The 12592-nt window shown below is 42.8% G+C and overlaps 1 pseudogene; it reads right to left on the reverse strand.

The window, feature by feature from the left end:
* Positions 1–8461: 8461 nt before the first annotated feature.
* LOC128589818 (histone-lysine N-methyltransferase, H3 lysine-36 specific-like) lies at positions 8462–9436 on the reverse strand (annotated as a pseudogene).
* Between the last annotated feature and the right edge of the window lie 3156 nt (positions 9437–12592).

Raw genomic sequence — 12592 nt, forward strand, 5'->3', positions numbered from 1 at the left:
TGATTATGATGTGTCTGGGGGATGTCTTATTTGGGTTGAGTTGTGCTGGAGTTCTGAAACTGTCTGCTATCTGAATTTTGGAATCTCTTGGCATGTCTGGAAAGTTCTCCTTCATAATCTCATGGAGAAGAGACTCTGTGCCTTGTGAAGCCACTTCGTCACTTTCGGGGAATCACTATAAGATGAATATTGGTTTTCTTCAAATTATCCAAGAGCTCTCTGAGAGAGTGGTCTGTTTTTGCTCTCCATTTCTCTCTTCTTTGAGGGTTTGGGAGCATTCAAAATCTTTGTCTTCAATGTCAGAAATCCTTTCTTCTGCTTGCTCCATTCTGTTACTGAGGGATTCTACTGTGTTTCTCAGATCTTTGAGGGATGCAACTTCTTGTCTCAATGTGTCGAAATCTTTGGTCATTTGGTCTTTGAATCCATTGAATTCTTGAGATAACTTTTGGAATTCTAATTTGATGTTATTTGCTATCCAGATCCTGAATTCAATTTCTAACATCTCAGCTATTTATTTGTGCATGGGGTCTTATGCTGTCTGCCCCATTGATCCTTGGGGGAGTTGATCTACTCTGATTATTCATATTGCCAGAGTTTTTCTGTTGATTTCGCCTCATGATTTTTTTTCACTGTTGCCTCTGGCCGTCCTCAGAGTTGGGGAGGTGTCTCTCCAAGATTAGACCCCAGCGGGATCACTCTATTGTTGCTGGATCTTTGTAGGGAGTGACCCTGTGTAGTTCCTCTGGGGCTGCTCTAGCTAGGGAGTTCTGGTTGTGGAAGCAGCTCCGGTTTGTGACACACCCGGATCCAGCAACAGGGCTGGGGGTTGTGCGCATGGTTCTGGGAGTGCCAGGCGCCCAGTGACACTGGCTTAGAGAGCCCAAGGCTCCAGCAGTCTCTAGCCAGGAGAAGAGCTCTGCGCAGAGGCAGGGAGGGCTCAAAAGGGCACACAGCTACCAGAGTCCCTGTCCAGATGAACGGGCTAGTGTGGAAGCTGGGAGGACACAGGAGGGAGGACGCAGATTTGCGTGGCTCCCGCAGTTCCTGGTCAGGGAATGTGGAGGCCCGGTAGGTGTGGGTCACCCATCGGGGGTTGCTGCACAGCTCTTATGGAGGTCTGAGCGGCACCAAGCCCAGGAGTTTGAGGTTTCTATGAGCTGTGACATCACGGCACACTACCCAGGGCAACAGCCCAAGGTTCCAGTGTGCCAAAACCCGTCTCACTCTGCCCCTAAGGATTAAGGCTGTAAGGCAGCTCAGTCCCCGCCTTTAGGCTGCTCAGTCAGTAGGTTACTTTGACCCGCCCAATCCTTGCTCTGAGACCCTGAGGGCGGAGCTTGCCGGGGCAGTTCTTTCACAATGGCTTCCTGCGCCCAGCTCAGTGTCTCAGTCTGGGGCCCCAGACAATGCCCAAAGTTCTCCACACTCCTGCTCAAGCTCTCCCCAAGGTAGTTCAACTGAGTGCCACGTCCAAGAACCCCGAAACAGTTCACAGGTAAGGCCTTTCCAGTTTGCAGTCTCACTGCTGCTTATACTTACGGTTGTGGGCGTGATTAGGTTGATCGAACACACGCAACCACTTGCCAGTTTTCCACTGTTTTTGTCCTCCTCTTGGGGTCCAGAAGTCCCTTGCTAGCTCCCTGTATCCTCAAAGGGATGATTATAGGCAGATTCCACTGGCCAGAGATGCCTGGAGTCTTGGCTCCCCAGACTCGCTGTTCCCAGTTGCAGGGAAGCTGTTACTCGGCCGCCATCTTTAATCTCTCTCACTCGGCTATTTTTAGAGACAGGTGTCCATTCTTGCTCAGGCTGGTCTCAAACCTGTGAGCTCAGGCAATCCACGGGCCTCAACTTCCCATAGTGCTAGGATTATAGGTGTGAGTCAACCACCCGGCCTGATTTTTAAAAAAGTTTTAATAGGAAGTATATCTCTGATCAGCTTAAGTGAGATGTAGAAAGAATAAAAAAGAGCTTTAAATCCATATTCATAAACCTGCTTGAACACAAATAACATTTATTTTCCACAAAGTTTTCATAGATACAACATATTTTACTTACATATAAAGTAACTGGAAAATTTTTTATTCCTTCTAGGAAGCACTTAAAAAATACACTCCTAGTTGTCAAGATTAAATGTCAATTTATGATGCCTTTCAAAGTCTTTGAACTTCTAAAAATAATCAGATTGATATTCTAAAAAAACTGAGTATAAAATACAGGTGTACATATTAATATAGATTTGTATTTCCTCAGAAAATTATTTTATAATTAATCAGCACCATGTAAGGACATACATTTATTTGCTTTGGTTCTAGGAAGTATTTTGATTCAGCACAATAAGAAAATCATGGGTCTATTGTGAAAAGGGACTCTAGGAAAGAGGCTTCCAGTGGGGTGGCATGAAAGCCTGGCCTGTTGAATCAGGAAGTCTGAAGGGCCTGTGAGAATGTAGGTATGGAGTAACCTACATAACCAATGAAAGAGACAATCAGGCAGTTCCTGTTGCTCAGTGGGTAGGGCACCAATCACGTACATGGAAGCTGACAGCTTCCTGGGCCAGCAAAAACAACAATGACAATTGCAACAAAAGAAATAGCTGGGTGTTGTGACAAGGCAAGAGAATTGCTTAAACCCAAGAATTTGAGGTTGCTGTGAGCTGTGACGCCATAGCACTCTACCCATGGTGACAGCTTGAGACTCTGTCTCAAAAGAAAAAAAAAAGGGAGAGAGTGAGAGAGAGAGAGAGAGACAATCAATGACCAATAGAAAAGGCAACATGCCTGGAGGCGCAGAGGCAGAGGGCATTTATACCCCGGCAGGCTTTTGCCTCTCTGTCTCTTTCACTTTTTCTTCTGGGTGGAGGGAGGGAACCCACTTCCAACTCTCTTTGGAAGTTCTGTAAATTTTCTCTTTCTTATTTTCAGTTTCCACTTTTGCTGTCTATTGCCACCAGTGCCTCTGTTGAACTTTCTAGCTCAGCTGAGTAATTGAACTTGGTCAACTGGGTTGGTGACCAGGACCCCAGCCTCCCAAATATTGAAAGAGTGGTTTTCAGAGAAGTAACAGGATAAATTGTTTTCTAACTGCCTTTGGTTGTCATGTAAATTTTTTGAAATAATCAAATCATTCCTCTCCTGTATGAATTAATTTTTTATAAATTGGCACATTTTGTTAATTTAACTTAGTGAATACATTTGAAAAGAGTAAGAAATGTGAGAGTATTTTAAGGCACATGTGATAACTTCCTAGCTTAGCACAGGTACAGAGAGAGAGAGAATGAACAAAACAAAACAAACAAAAAAACTAGTTCAAAACAAATTTAAAAGTTGATTAGCTGCCCTTTGAGTTTCCAAACCTAGGAGTAATTGGTTGGTTATCCTTCTTCCCTTAAGATTAAGGTTTTGCTAATTTGTTCAGAGCTCAAAGAAAATTTACTATAAATTTCACAGAGCAAGTGATAGGTCCTGATCACTGTTACTTTCAAGTGGCTTCTTAGGCATACTCTGTCCCTACAAGACTCCTTGAGGCTCATCTTTGCTGTCAGGTTTGGAGGAATCCAGGTGATACAGGGTGCCCCTGTTCAGAGCTGGACACGGACCCTACCCCCAACCCCCATTTTCCTGGCTTAGGCAAACAGGCCTTCTTCAGAGGGCACTCTCTGAATGCAAACAGGATCAGAGAAAAGCCGCCTGACCAATATCTCCTCTGGACAGCCATTCCTGAAGTGAAAAACACAACATGCTGCTGGGCCTGGGACAGGAACTATGAGGACTGCATTCATTTGCTAATATATTCATTTGCTAAACAACATGGGCTGGATGTTTTCTGTGTGATACATATCCCCAAGATCCTCCCTGCCCCTAGACAAAAGACCCACAGGGTTTTCCCACTTGGGAATTTCCCCTCCACTACTGGTGTGTTAGTTACTTTTCTTGTTACCTTTCTTTTCATTTCTTTCCCTACAAATAAATTTTGTTCTGTCACTTATTTGCAGGGTGTGAGGTTTCATTCTTGAATCTCCAGACCAAGGACCCACTGCAGAGAAAAATGCTGGTAACCCAGGTGCTGTGCATTTTAGCAGTTCATACTGCAGACCAGCAGCTGTTACATATCAGTAGATGAGATTTGGGATGGGGGTCAGGTAATACAAGCTTTGCAAAAGAGACTACTCTGCTGCTTTCTGTTTGCTTTGTGCTTTTTGTCTGCCCTTTCATTTTCTTCTCTTATGTTTTTTTTTTTCTTTTTTTCTTTAGGAGAAAGTTTATGTGCTGCTGGGAAAATGCTGAGTGATCTATAGCTAGAAGGGATGGGCAGGTTTTTGATGAAGTCTAAAGCTGTAGCTAGACCTTTTTCACCTGTCATTTGGCACCAAATTTATATATTTCCTAACGGCCAGAGAAGACAGAAAGATGGTCTTGCAGTCAAGTAGAGGGATGTACTTTAAATTATATTAACCTTCCTTCTTGCTGATTATTAGAAAAAAAAACAAAAGCAGAGACATCACATAGAAAAAGCCAAGCCCTCTGCTCAGACCAAAACAGGTTAAAAGCTCTTGAGGGAAATGCATTAATTTTCCAAATTTTAAAAAATGCCCCCTTCTTGTAAAACCTGGTGGTTTCTGATCCTTATGTTTAGGGGAATGTTCATAAAAATTCGAGGACTTCAAAGTGATTAAATTTGTGTCTTTACTTATCAGATCTTGGACTATCTAGTATAAAAGAAAAAGTATTAGATAGGTCAGCAGTTTTATTACCCAGTTTTGACATTGTTAACTAACTGAAAGACATTAGAAAAGTTATTTTCCTTTTCTGGGTCTCAGATGCATCATCCTTAAATACAGGATATCAAAATAAATCTCTGTTCCAGCTTAAACATCCTATGAATCCTTGTTATTCTATGTTTAATGCTGTTGGCAGAGTTCAGAAGAACTCTAAGTTAGTCATGTCTGGAAAAACCTACAATCCCATTGCAGGTATAAGGCTGTTACGGGGGCAAGACATGATTGCAAGAGGGACTTTACCTAACATTGCAATCAGTGTAACCTGGCTTATTGTACCCTCAATGAATCCCCAACAATAAAAAAAAAAAAAAATTAAAAGTAAAAATAAAACTGCTACTGCTAAAAAGAAAAAAAAAGGCATGCCAAAATAGCAAGTTAAAAAACTAAAGTATGAATTACATTTCTCACTCTCTCTCCATGTAAGTTTGGGGTTGAACATTAAGAGAATTATTATTATTTATTCTTGTTTGGCTAAAATATATATTTTTGCCTCAGTTAAAAAAAAAAGAAATAATGACAAGAACTACAGGACTACATGTTAGTTATAGGTTGAATGAAACAGATCGTCAATGTCAAAACTTTCAGAAGAGAGAGATCAGCTTGTGCTCAAATAATAGAAATTTCCTAGAGAGTGCTCCATTTGGGTTGGGCCTTTAAGGTAGGTATCAGGTAGATGGATAAAAGGGAAATGGAAACAAAACAATTTGTCCACTCTCAAATTTGTTTCCAGGGGGCCCAGATTTGAGAGTGGACATAGTAAAACAGAGTCAGGAGATGGCTCAATATAGCTTTTGGTTCAAATGGTATAAATTGGTTTATTTTTCACTTGCATGTCTTATTTCAGGCTGTGATAAGAGAATACCATAGACTGGGTGGCTTAAGGAACACCATTTATTCTCAAAGTTCTGGAGGCTGAAAAGCTCAAGATCAGGGTGCTGGCGGATTCTTTTTTTTTTTTTTTTGAGACAGAGCCTCAATCTGTCCCCCTGGGTAGAGTACCATGGCATCACAGCTCACAGCAACCTCCAACTCCTGGGCTCAAGCGATTCTCCTGCCTCAGCCTCCCAAGTAGCTGGGACTACAGGTGCCCATCACAACGCCCGGCTATTTTTTGGTTGCAGCCGTCATTGTTGTTTGGTGGGCCCTGGCTGGATTCAAACCGGCCATCTCAGGTGTATATGGCTGGCACTTAGTTGCTTGAACCATAGGCACCGAGCCTGCTGGCAGATTCAGTGTCTTGTGGAGGCCAGATTCCTCTTTCATAGATGTCCTGGTTTTTTTTTTTTTGCTCTGTCTGTTAGGTAGATAGGATTCCGGTTCTCCTAGGAAAAAAGGAGAAAAGGTGGACCCCCCAGGTCCCCATCTCTGAGCCAACCAACTTAATCTTATGCCAAGTGACTGCTTACACTTGAGGAGGAGGGGATACCCTGCCCTTGTACCAATCAGAACTTAGCGTGCCAACTGGAAAAAAGATGTAGAAGAATCTCTAGCCCACAGGCCGAGCAGCATAGGTAAGGTAGAGTCTGGAAGGTGAACCGGAACAGCCTTAAGGCTAATTATCATGCCATTAGCTTAACTCTACACTGTGATTATCACCCCTCAATGGGTTTTCTCACCCCTCATGGGAGATCTATAGGCACAGTAAAACCCTGTGGTTCCAAGGTGACCTCTGAACCATGATGTGAGGCCAATTCAGACAGTATAAAACAGAACCCCTGCCATAACCAAGGCCTTTTCTTTGCTGTGACGAGAAGGGTCGTTTTTGGTCTCTGGAGAACTGGTAAATGTATGTTGCTCTGTAAACCGACATCTTGCTCTTGCTCAGCAAACCCATCTTTCTCTTCCTCAATAAACCTTGTTTCATACTTGCCTTACTTTGGGATGTCTGGTCATTCTTCAGCCAAGAGCACACGAAGAAGTGAGGACACAAACAACTGCCTGCAACCTGACATGTCCTCTCACAGTAGAGGGGCCAAGAGAAAAGGGTCTCTCAAATAAAGGCAGTATGTCATAGCGTTTCTATTCTCATGACCTCACCACCTCCCAAAGGCACCGTCTCTTAATACCGTCACATTGTGGATTAAGATTTCAACATATGAATTTTGGAGCAACATACACAAACATTAAGTCACTAACATTGCAGAACCCTATGGCCAACTTTCTAAATAGTTTAGCTAAGAAACAAGCTCAGAGCCTAGAGTACAGACAGACCACCCGAGCTATCTGTACATGTTTATGTGTTGTACGCTCCTCAGGAGAGCTTTTCCATATTACAGCCCATTCTTCCTTGCTTCTTCTTTGATTGAATCTTTTCTACCTAAATTCCTCGGACACTATCCTACCAACAAATTTTTTATTATTAGAACTAAAGAATTTATTCCATTCTTTCTGAGACGACCCAAAGTTTCAGATAAAAGAAAAGTTATAGAAAAGTCTAAAGAACAGATAATCTTCCTATCCTTAAATCCCAGACACAGTCATCTTGATTTACTGCTTAATCACTCCTTACTTCATCTTCAATAATCACTCTGCATCTTGAAGTTCCTGAGGTTATGCACTTGGTTTTCTGTCCTTCAGGACCTTAGGGAACCTCAGAACATCTGCTCTTATTATTATTTGGAAGTGCCAATATTTGATGATGTGCTTCAGCCTTGGATATTTACCCAGCCTTTAAAGCAGAGAGCCTTCAAGTAACCACTGACTCATTGATTGTCATTATTTAGCCACATAAAATGATAATAGATTGCTTATTTCCTTTCTCACTCATTTTATAAATTTTCAAAATTATGATTTCTATATAGTAGGGAAGAAAGAAAATTGCTTGAAGATATTTGAAGTGAGGCCATTGAATCTTGCATTAGAAGTGAATGGGTGGAAGGAAAGTGTTTATATCATCTTCGGGTACCAGAGGGGCCAGGGTGTGCATCCAGGTTTCCTTCAAAATAGGTGAAAATGGATCTGAGGTTCTTCTTGGAAGCAAGACTGAGGGAGGTGAAAACTTTCCAAGCTCTGCCTCATTTAACTCTGAGGAAACACCTCCTGATGAACGCGACCCTGTTTGTTTCATATTCCATCTGGCATTCATTAATTACTGAGAGCAGTAATGATGACTCAAAAGCCATTTTGGAAAACAATAAAGTGGAAGATGCTCCACAGAATATGTAATGCTCTACACATTTATTTTATTCTGCCAATTTTGAACAGGTGGGTCTATTATGTTTTTTGCTATTTGTCTCATATGACTGACTTTCAGTCTTATAACTTTAGTGACTTCATGCTAACTGACTAAAAAGGTGCTTAATTAAATGTGTGCTTGGTAATTAGAGTTTTCACAAGAGCAAGTACAGATGGAGCAAATGTAATTGAATGGAAGAACATAGCAATCCAGTGAGCTTTTATATAGATATGGAGTAGCATGAGCAAGATATCAGGAGATAATCTTAGCAGAATTCTAATAATGGAAGCAATTTTGTCCACTCCCCTAAAAATTTAATAGTTTAAACTCTTCAGATTCATACTTAACTGTGAAAGGGGTTCATTGGTGTATCCAGAGATGAGACCAGGAGAGGTTCAGGCCAAGTTTAACAAAAGGGGAAAGAGACCCACCTGGGCAAAGATGGCAGTTGCACCAGGGGTGCTTGGAGGCTTGTTTTTCTTTCTTTTCTTTTTCTTGGCCTGTATATATACATTTATGTATATATTTAAGTTGTACCAAAAACTGCTTTCAAATGGCAATTCCTGTGAAAAAGATGATGATGAAGTTATAGGTAATTCTAACATGTTTCCTGATGTACTGGTGCTGGAGTCTGGATCATCCTGAAAGGATAAATTTATTGAATTTAATTGCTCTTTTATGGTAACATTTGTATCTCCTAATGAAAAAGGGGTTGGGAGAAGAGCTGCTTTGTCACTGCTGCTGTCCACTCCATTTCTTTGCTTATTTATCTGTGTTTCAGTTTGAGGAGCTAATGGCAAGAATGGCAATTTGACTGCACTGTGTCTACTCTCTGGTGTGCTGTCCTGTTCACTTTCCATGGCCACTTTTACACCATTCTCTGATTTAGGCTCATAATTGCAGGTGGCATTGGTCTGAGTTTCCTCATAGATCTCCTCCATACTCTCATCCTCTGTGACTGGCTGTTCTGGGTCCATTTCAGAATCTACATCTGTATGGTCCACACAAGTAACATTCTCAAAGTACAGAAAGCCATTCTTGATAACCTTTGTTACTTTTACCTGGAGTTCAGGGGAGTTATTTCAGGAGGGTTCCTGTTTCATAGCAAGTGCTGTAGGACCACCAGGACTCAAGGAAGTGCAAACAATTGGTGACTGAGCTCTTGATTCACTTTTTTCAGGGTCTTGAAAGGATTCTGATCCATCAGCAGACCCATTTAAATACTCTACATTGATCACGGAGGCCAAATCCTATAGTCTCCTCAGTGGAATGTAACAAGATGGAGAATCTTGACCATAAGCATTTTGGGATGTTCCATTGGCAGTTGGTTACCGCATAGTACACCCATTGATTGGCTCCAAAGAATTGGATTGACCATTACCAGAAGGGCTGTCCTTGTCTTCAGGGACATCTAAGTGCATTGGATTGGAAAAGGGCAGCTGACAATTTCTTCTAGGTAGTTCACAGGTCTGATCCATCCTGGGCCAGCATCAACCTAGCAGCAGTTAATTTGAGTTACCAAGCCACCTGACTCTCCTCTTCAAAATGGCAGCCACTTCTCAAGGCCTAGTGGCCTCTATGCCTTTTTGCTGCACTTCCATGGGCAGAAAAAGTTGCCCTAACTGAAAATGCAAAAATGGCCTCCGTGAGCCTCTGCAAACTCCATTTCCCCCCAACTGAGCAGATCCTGCCACACAGAAACAGCCTGTCCCTTCTTCCTCCATTGCAGATTGGACACTTGGGCTGAACTAAAATTAAAATCCTTTTGCAGTCAAAATTTGCAAATCTCAACCAGAAATCGTCCTTCCTTTTCCCTTCCAGAGGTCCAGTGGCTGGAACTCAGGAAGGGAAGAGGCTGCGGGTTCTGAGGGGACCTCCCGGACGCTGCACAAAAAGGTACCCCTCCTCCTTCCTGGCTTTCTGGGGCGCAGCTGTCACCACAGCGCTGTACCCTGCGTCCAGCCAGGACCATTGCCAGGCCTCAGGCTAGTGGGCCGAGGCAGGTGCACCCCAGAGCTTGCCTTCTTGACTGAAGGCCTGTTCAGTCCGCAGCTACAAGGCCCAGAGGCCGGGACGCAGCGGGGCGATAAACAGGGTGGAGGACTAAGCTGTGTCAGGGCAGCAGCAGCTGCTTCAGCTTGACCGACGCTGCAGCCGCCTGCCCAGGCCGCGCTCTTTCCCAGCCAGGGCCGGCGCAGCTCCCGGCAGAGCCCATCTCACTCATCAATAATCAGTAGCCAGCAAAGTTTGCTGCGGGAGGGCGGGTCGCTCCCTGCTCCCTGGCCAGCGACTTGGGGTGAGGCGGAGTCCGAGGTGCTCCTGGGCGTCTGGCGGGGCATGGGCCGAGCCTGGAGCAAGTTCGCTGCGGTCGGAGGCTTGTTTTTCTACTGGCCACATGGGGAGGAAGATTCCACAGGTTGCTGGAAGGTTTTGGCAGGTAGGGTCTTTCCAGTGGAACTCTTGGGGTGGGGCTAGGTGGGCCTTTTGTTCTAAGCGAGGAAGAAGGAGAAGGGTTTAGGCCTCTAACAAACTCAAGGAGGGACGAGCAAACATGAATTCCTAATACACACACACACACACACACACACACACACACGATCATTAGCAGAGAAACCATAGTCCCTGTTTGCCTGGGATAGTCTTAGTTAACACTTTACAGAAGATATTGTTGGTTTTCACCTATATAACATCTTGCTGTTCACATTCAAGTCCATGTCTAAAGAGTCCCAGGACAAAAGCACATGAGACTCTCTCTAAAAGGCTTTCCTTGGACTCTAAGGAAAGGCAAGTAAGAAGTGTGTAGTTGTTTATGCCTCTGGGAGTGGGCCTCAGACAATTAACCATGGAAACTAAAGGATAAATAGCTCAGTTTCTTTTCTCCTTGGGGGATAACTCTTGGCTATGTTCTAGACAAATAGAGTTTCTCAAAGGACTGAGCCCCAGTTGTGCACAATGGTAACTGTCTTGATGTGTATCTACTAATAGTTTCCCTTCCTTGTCTAAGTTCTTCACTTTTCTACTGGTGTTTCCTAGGATAGTTTTCCCAAATAAATGGCTTATTCTCAAATTCTTATCTCCAAGTCTGCATCTGGGGGAAGATAACCCCAAACCTCCTTGCTGTCATGGGTAACTTTACATTCTCCTTTTTTCTCTCAAAAAACTCTTAGATGAGGTATAAATTAAACAGTCATCTGAGTCATTAGCAATCAGGATACACCATTGCTGGACTAATCTAACACTGTAGACAATCTTACCCTGACTATTTCAAGATTTTGTATTGAGCCAACAATTCTACACAGTCCTTCACTTACTCTTCTTGCAATCTCTCAGAAGAACGATAGCTGAAGTAGTCTAGCACCCCCAAGATACCTCTGGAGAATTCAACTCATTCTTCTTTCTGTGTTTCTCTAACATTTTATTTATACAGTTATGAATTAAACACTTAAAACAATACACTACAATAACAATTTATATAACTGTTTCTTCTACTATATTGTAATTTCCTTCAGGTCTGAGGGCACTGGTTTATTTGAATTTTAATTTCCAGAGTAATACATTACACGTTAAAGTGCCATTCATTCAGTGGGTGAATGAATGAATGGATTGCCTGCTTAAATTCTTGGGTCTGTTCCCTTTGGGAATTAGGTCTGGACTTCTGGACTAGGGAAGGGATGCTCACTGAATGACAAAATATTCCCTCCACAAACTCATCTACATTTGCTGGAAAGAAGTTGTGTATATAACTGTGGTTCAGTTGTGGATTAATATCAACTTTTCTCTTTTGTTAGTGCTGTAGGTTAAAGATTAGGAATGGAAGGAAAAGCAGTCTCTAAGGCACATAGGAGACCAATAGCCTCTAAAATAGTTCCACCCATTAAGGATTGCTCTGTATTGCTCTGTGGCCAAAGATTTTATTAGTTCTAGTCTCTGGAAATGAATCCCTAGGTAAAGAGAGAAAATGATACACATGCATATAGCCTAACTCCTGAAGAATGCCAAGGTGTTTCTCCAGTTTCCTATGAGACTTGCCATATATCCCAGTCCTGGAAATACCAGAAGGCTAAAAATTTGTCTAGCTGAAATATTGAGGTGTTTTGCCACCCTACATTTATTTATGAGTATCTTTGAAAAGCTATGTTAGCAAATTTATACATCCTGCTTACATTTTATACATCCAGTTTGTAAAGAAGCAAACAAACACAGATGCTTGGATGGGGCTGATACAGGAAATCATAGTGGAAAAAGAGGGAAAGTGCAGAAGCAAGAGGGTCATGCTCTGAAATGAGTTCTCCCAACATTCTTGTCTTTCTGACTTGACATCTAGCTGCTGTGACCCTCAATTTTCAGCTTTTGTCATCTTGTATCTGAAGGTGTCTTGGCTCAGTTGCTTTGTGGAATAATGAGTGCTATTCCTAGCCAGACTTGGGATTATACTAAGGACCAGAATGCAGAGCACTTTTCAAACTCAAGAGTGGGTGACTAAAACAAGGCAGGCAACATGCAGCAAAACATTTACTTTGGGCAGGTGCCCAGATCTGCAGCCCCCACCTGGTGTTAGAGTAGGAGACTAGGAGGCAGGGCTGAGGCCAGACACAGGGGCTTGCAGGGGTGGGTTGCATGTCTTGAAGTCTAAC

This window comes from Nycticebus coucang, chromosome 7 (genome assembly GCF_027406575.1).
Source record: "Nycticebus coucang isolate mNycCou1 chromosome 7, mNycCou1.pri, whole genome shotgun sequence".
Classification (NCBI taxonomy): Eukaryota; Metazoa; Chordata; class Mammalia; order Primates; family Lorisidae; genus Nycticebus; species Nycticebus coucang.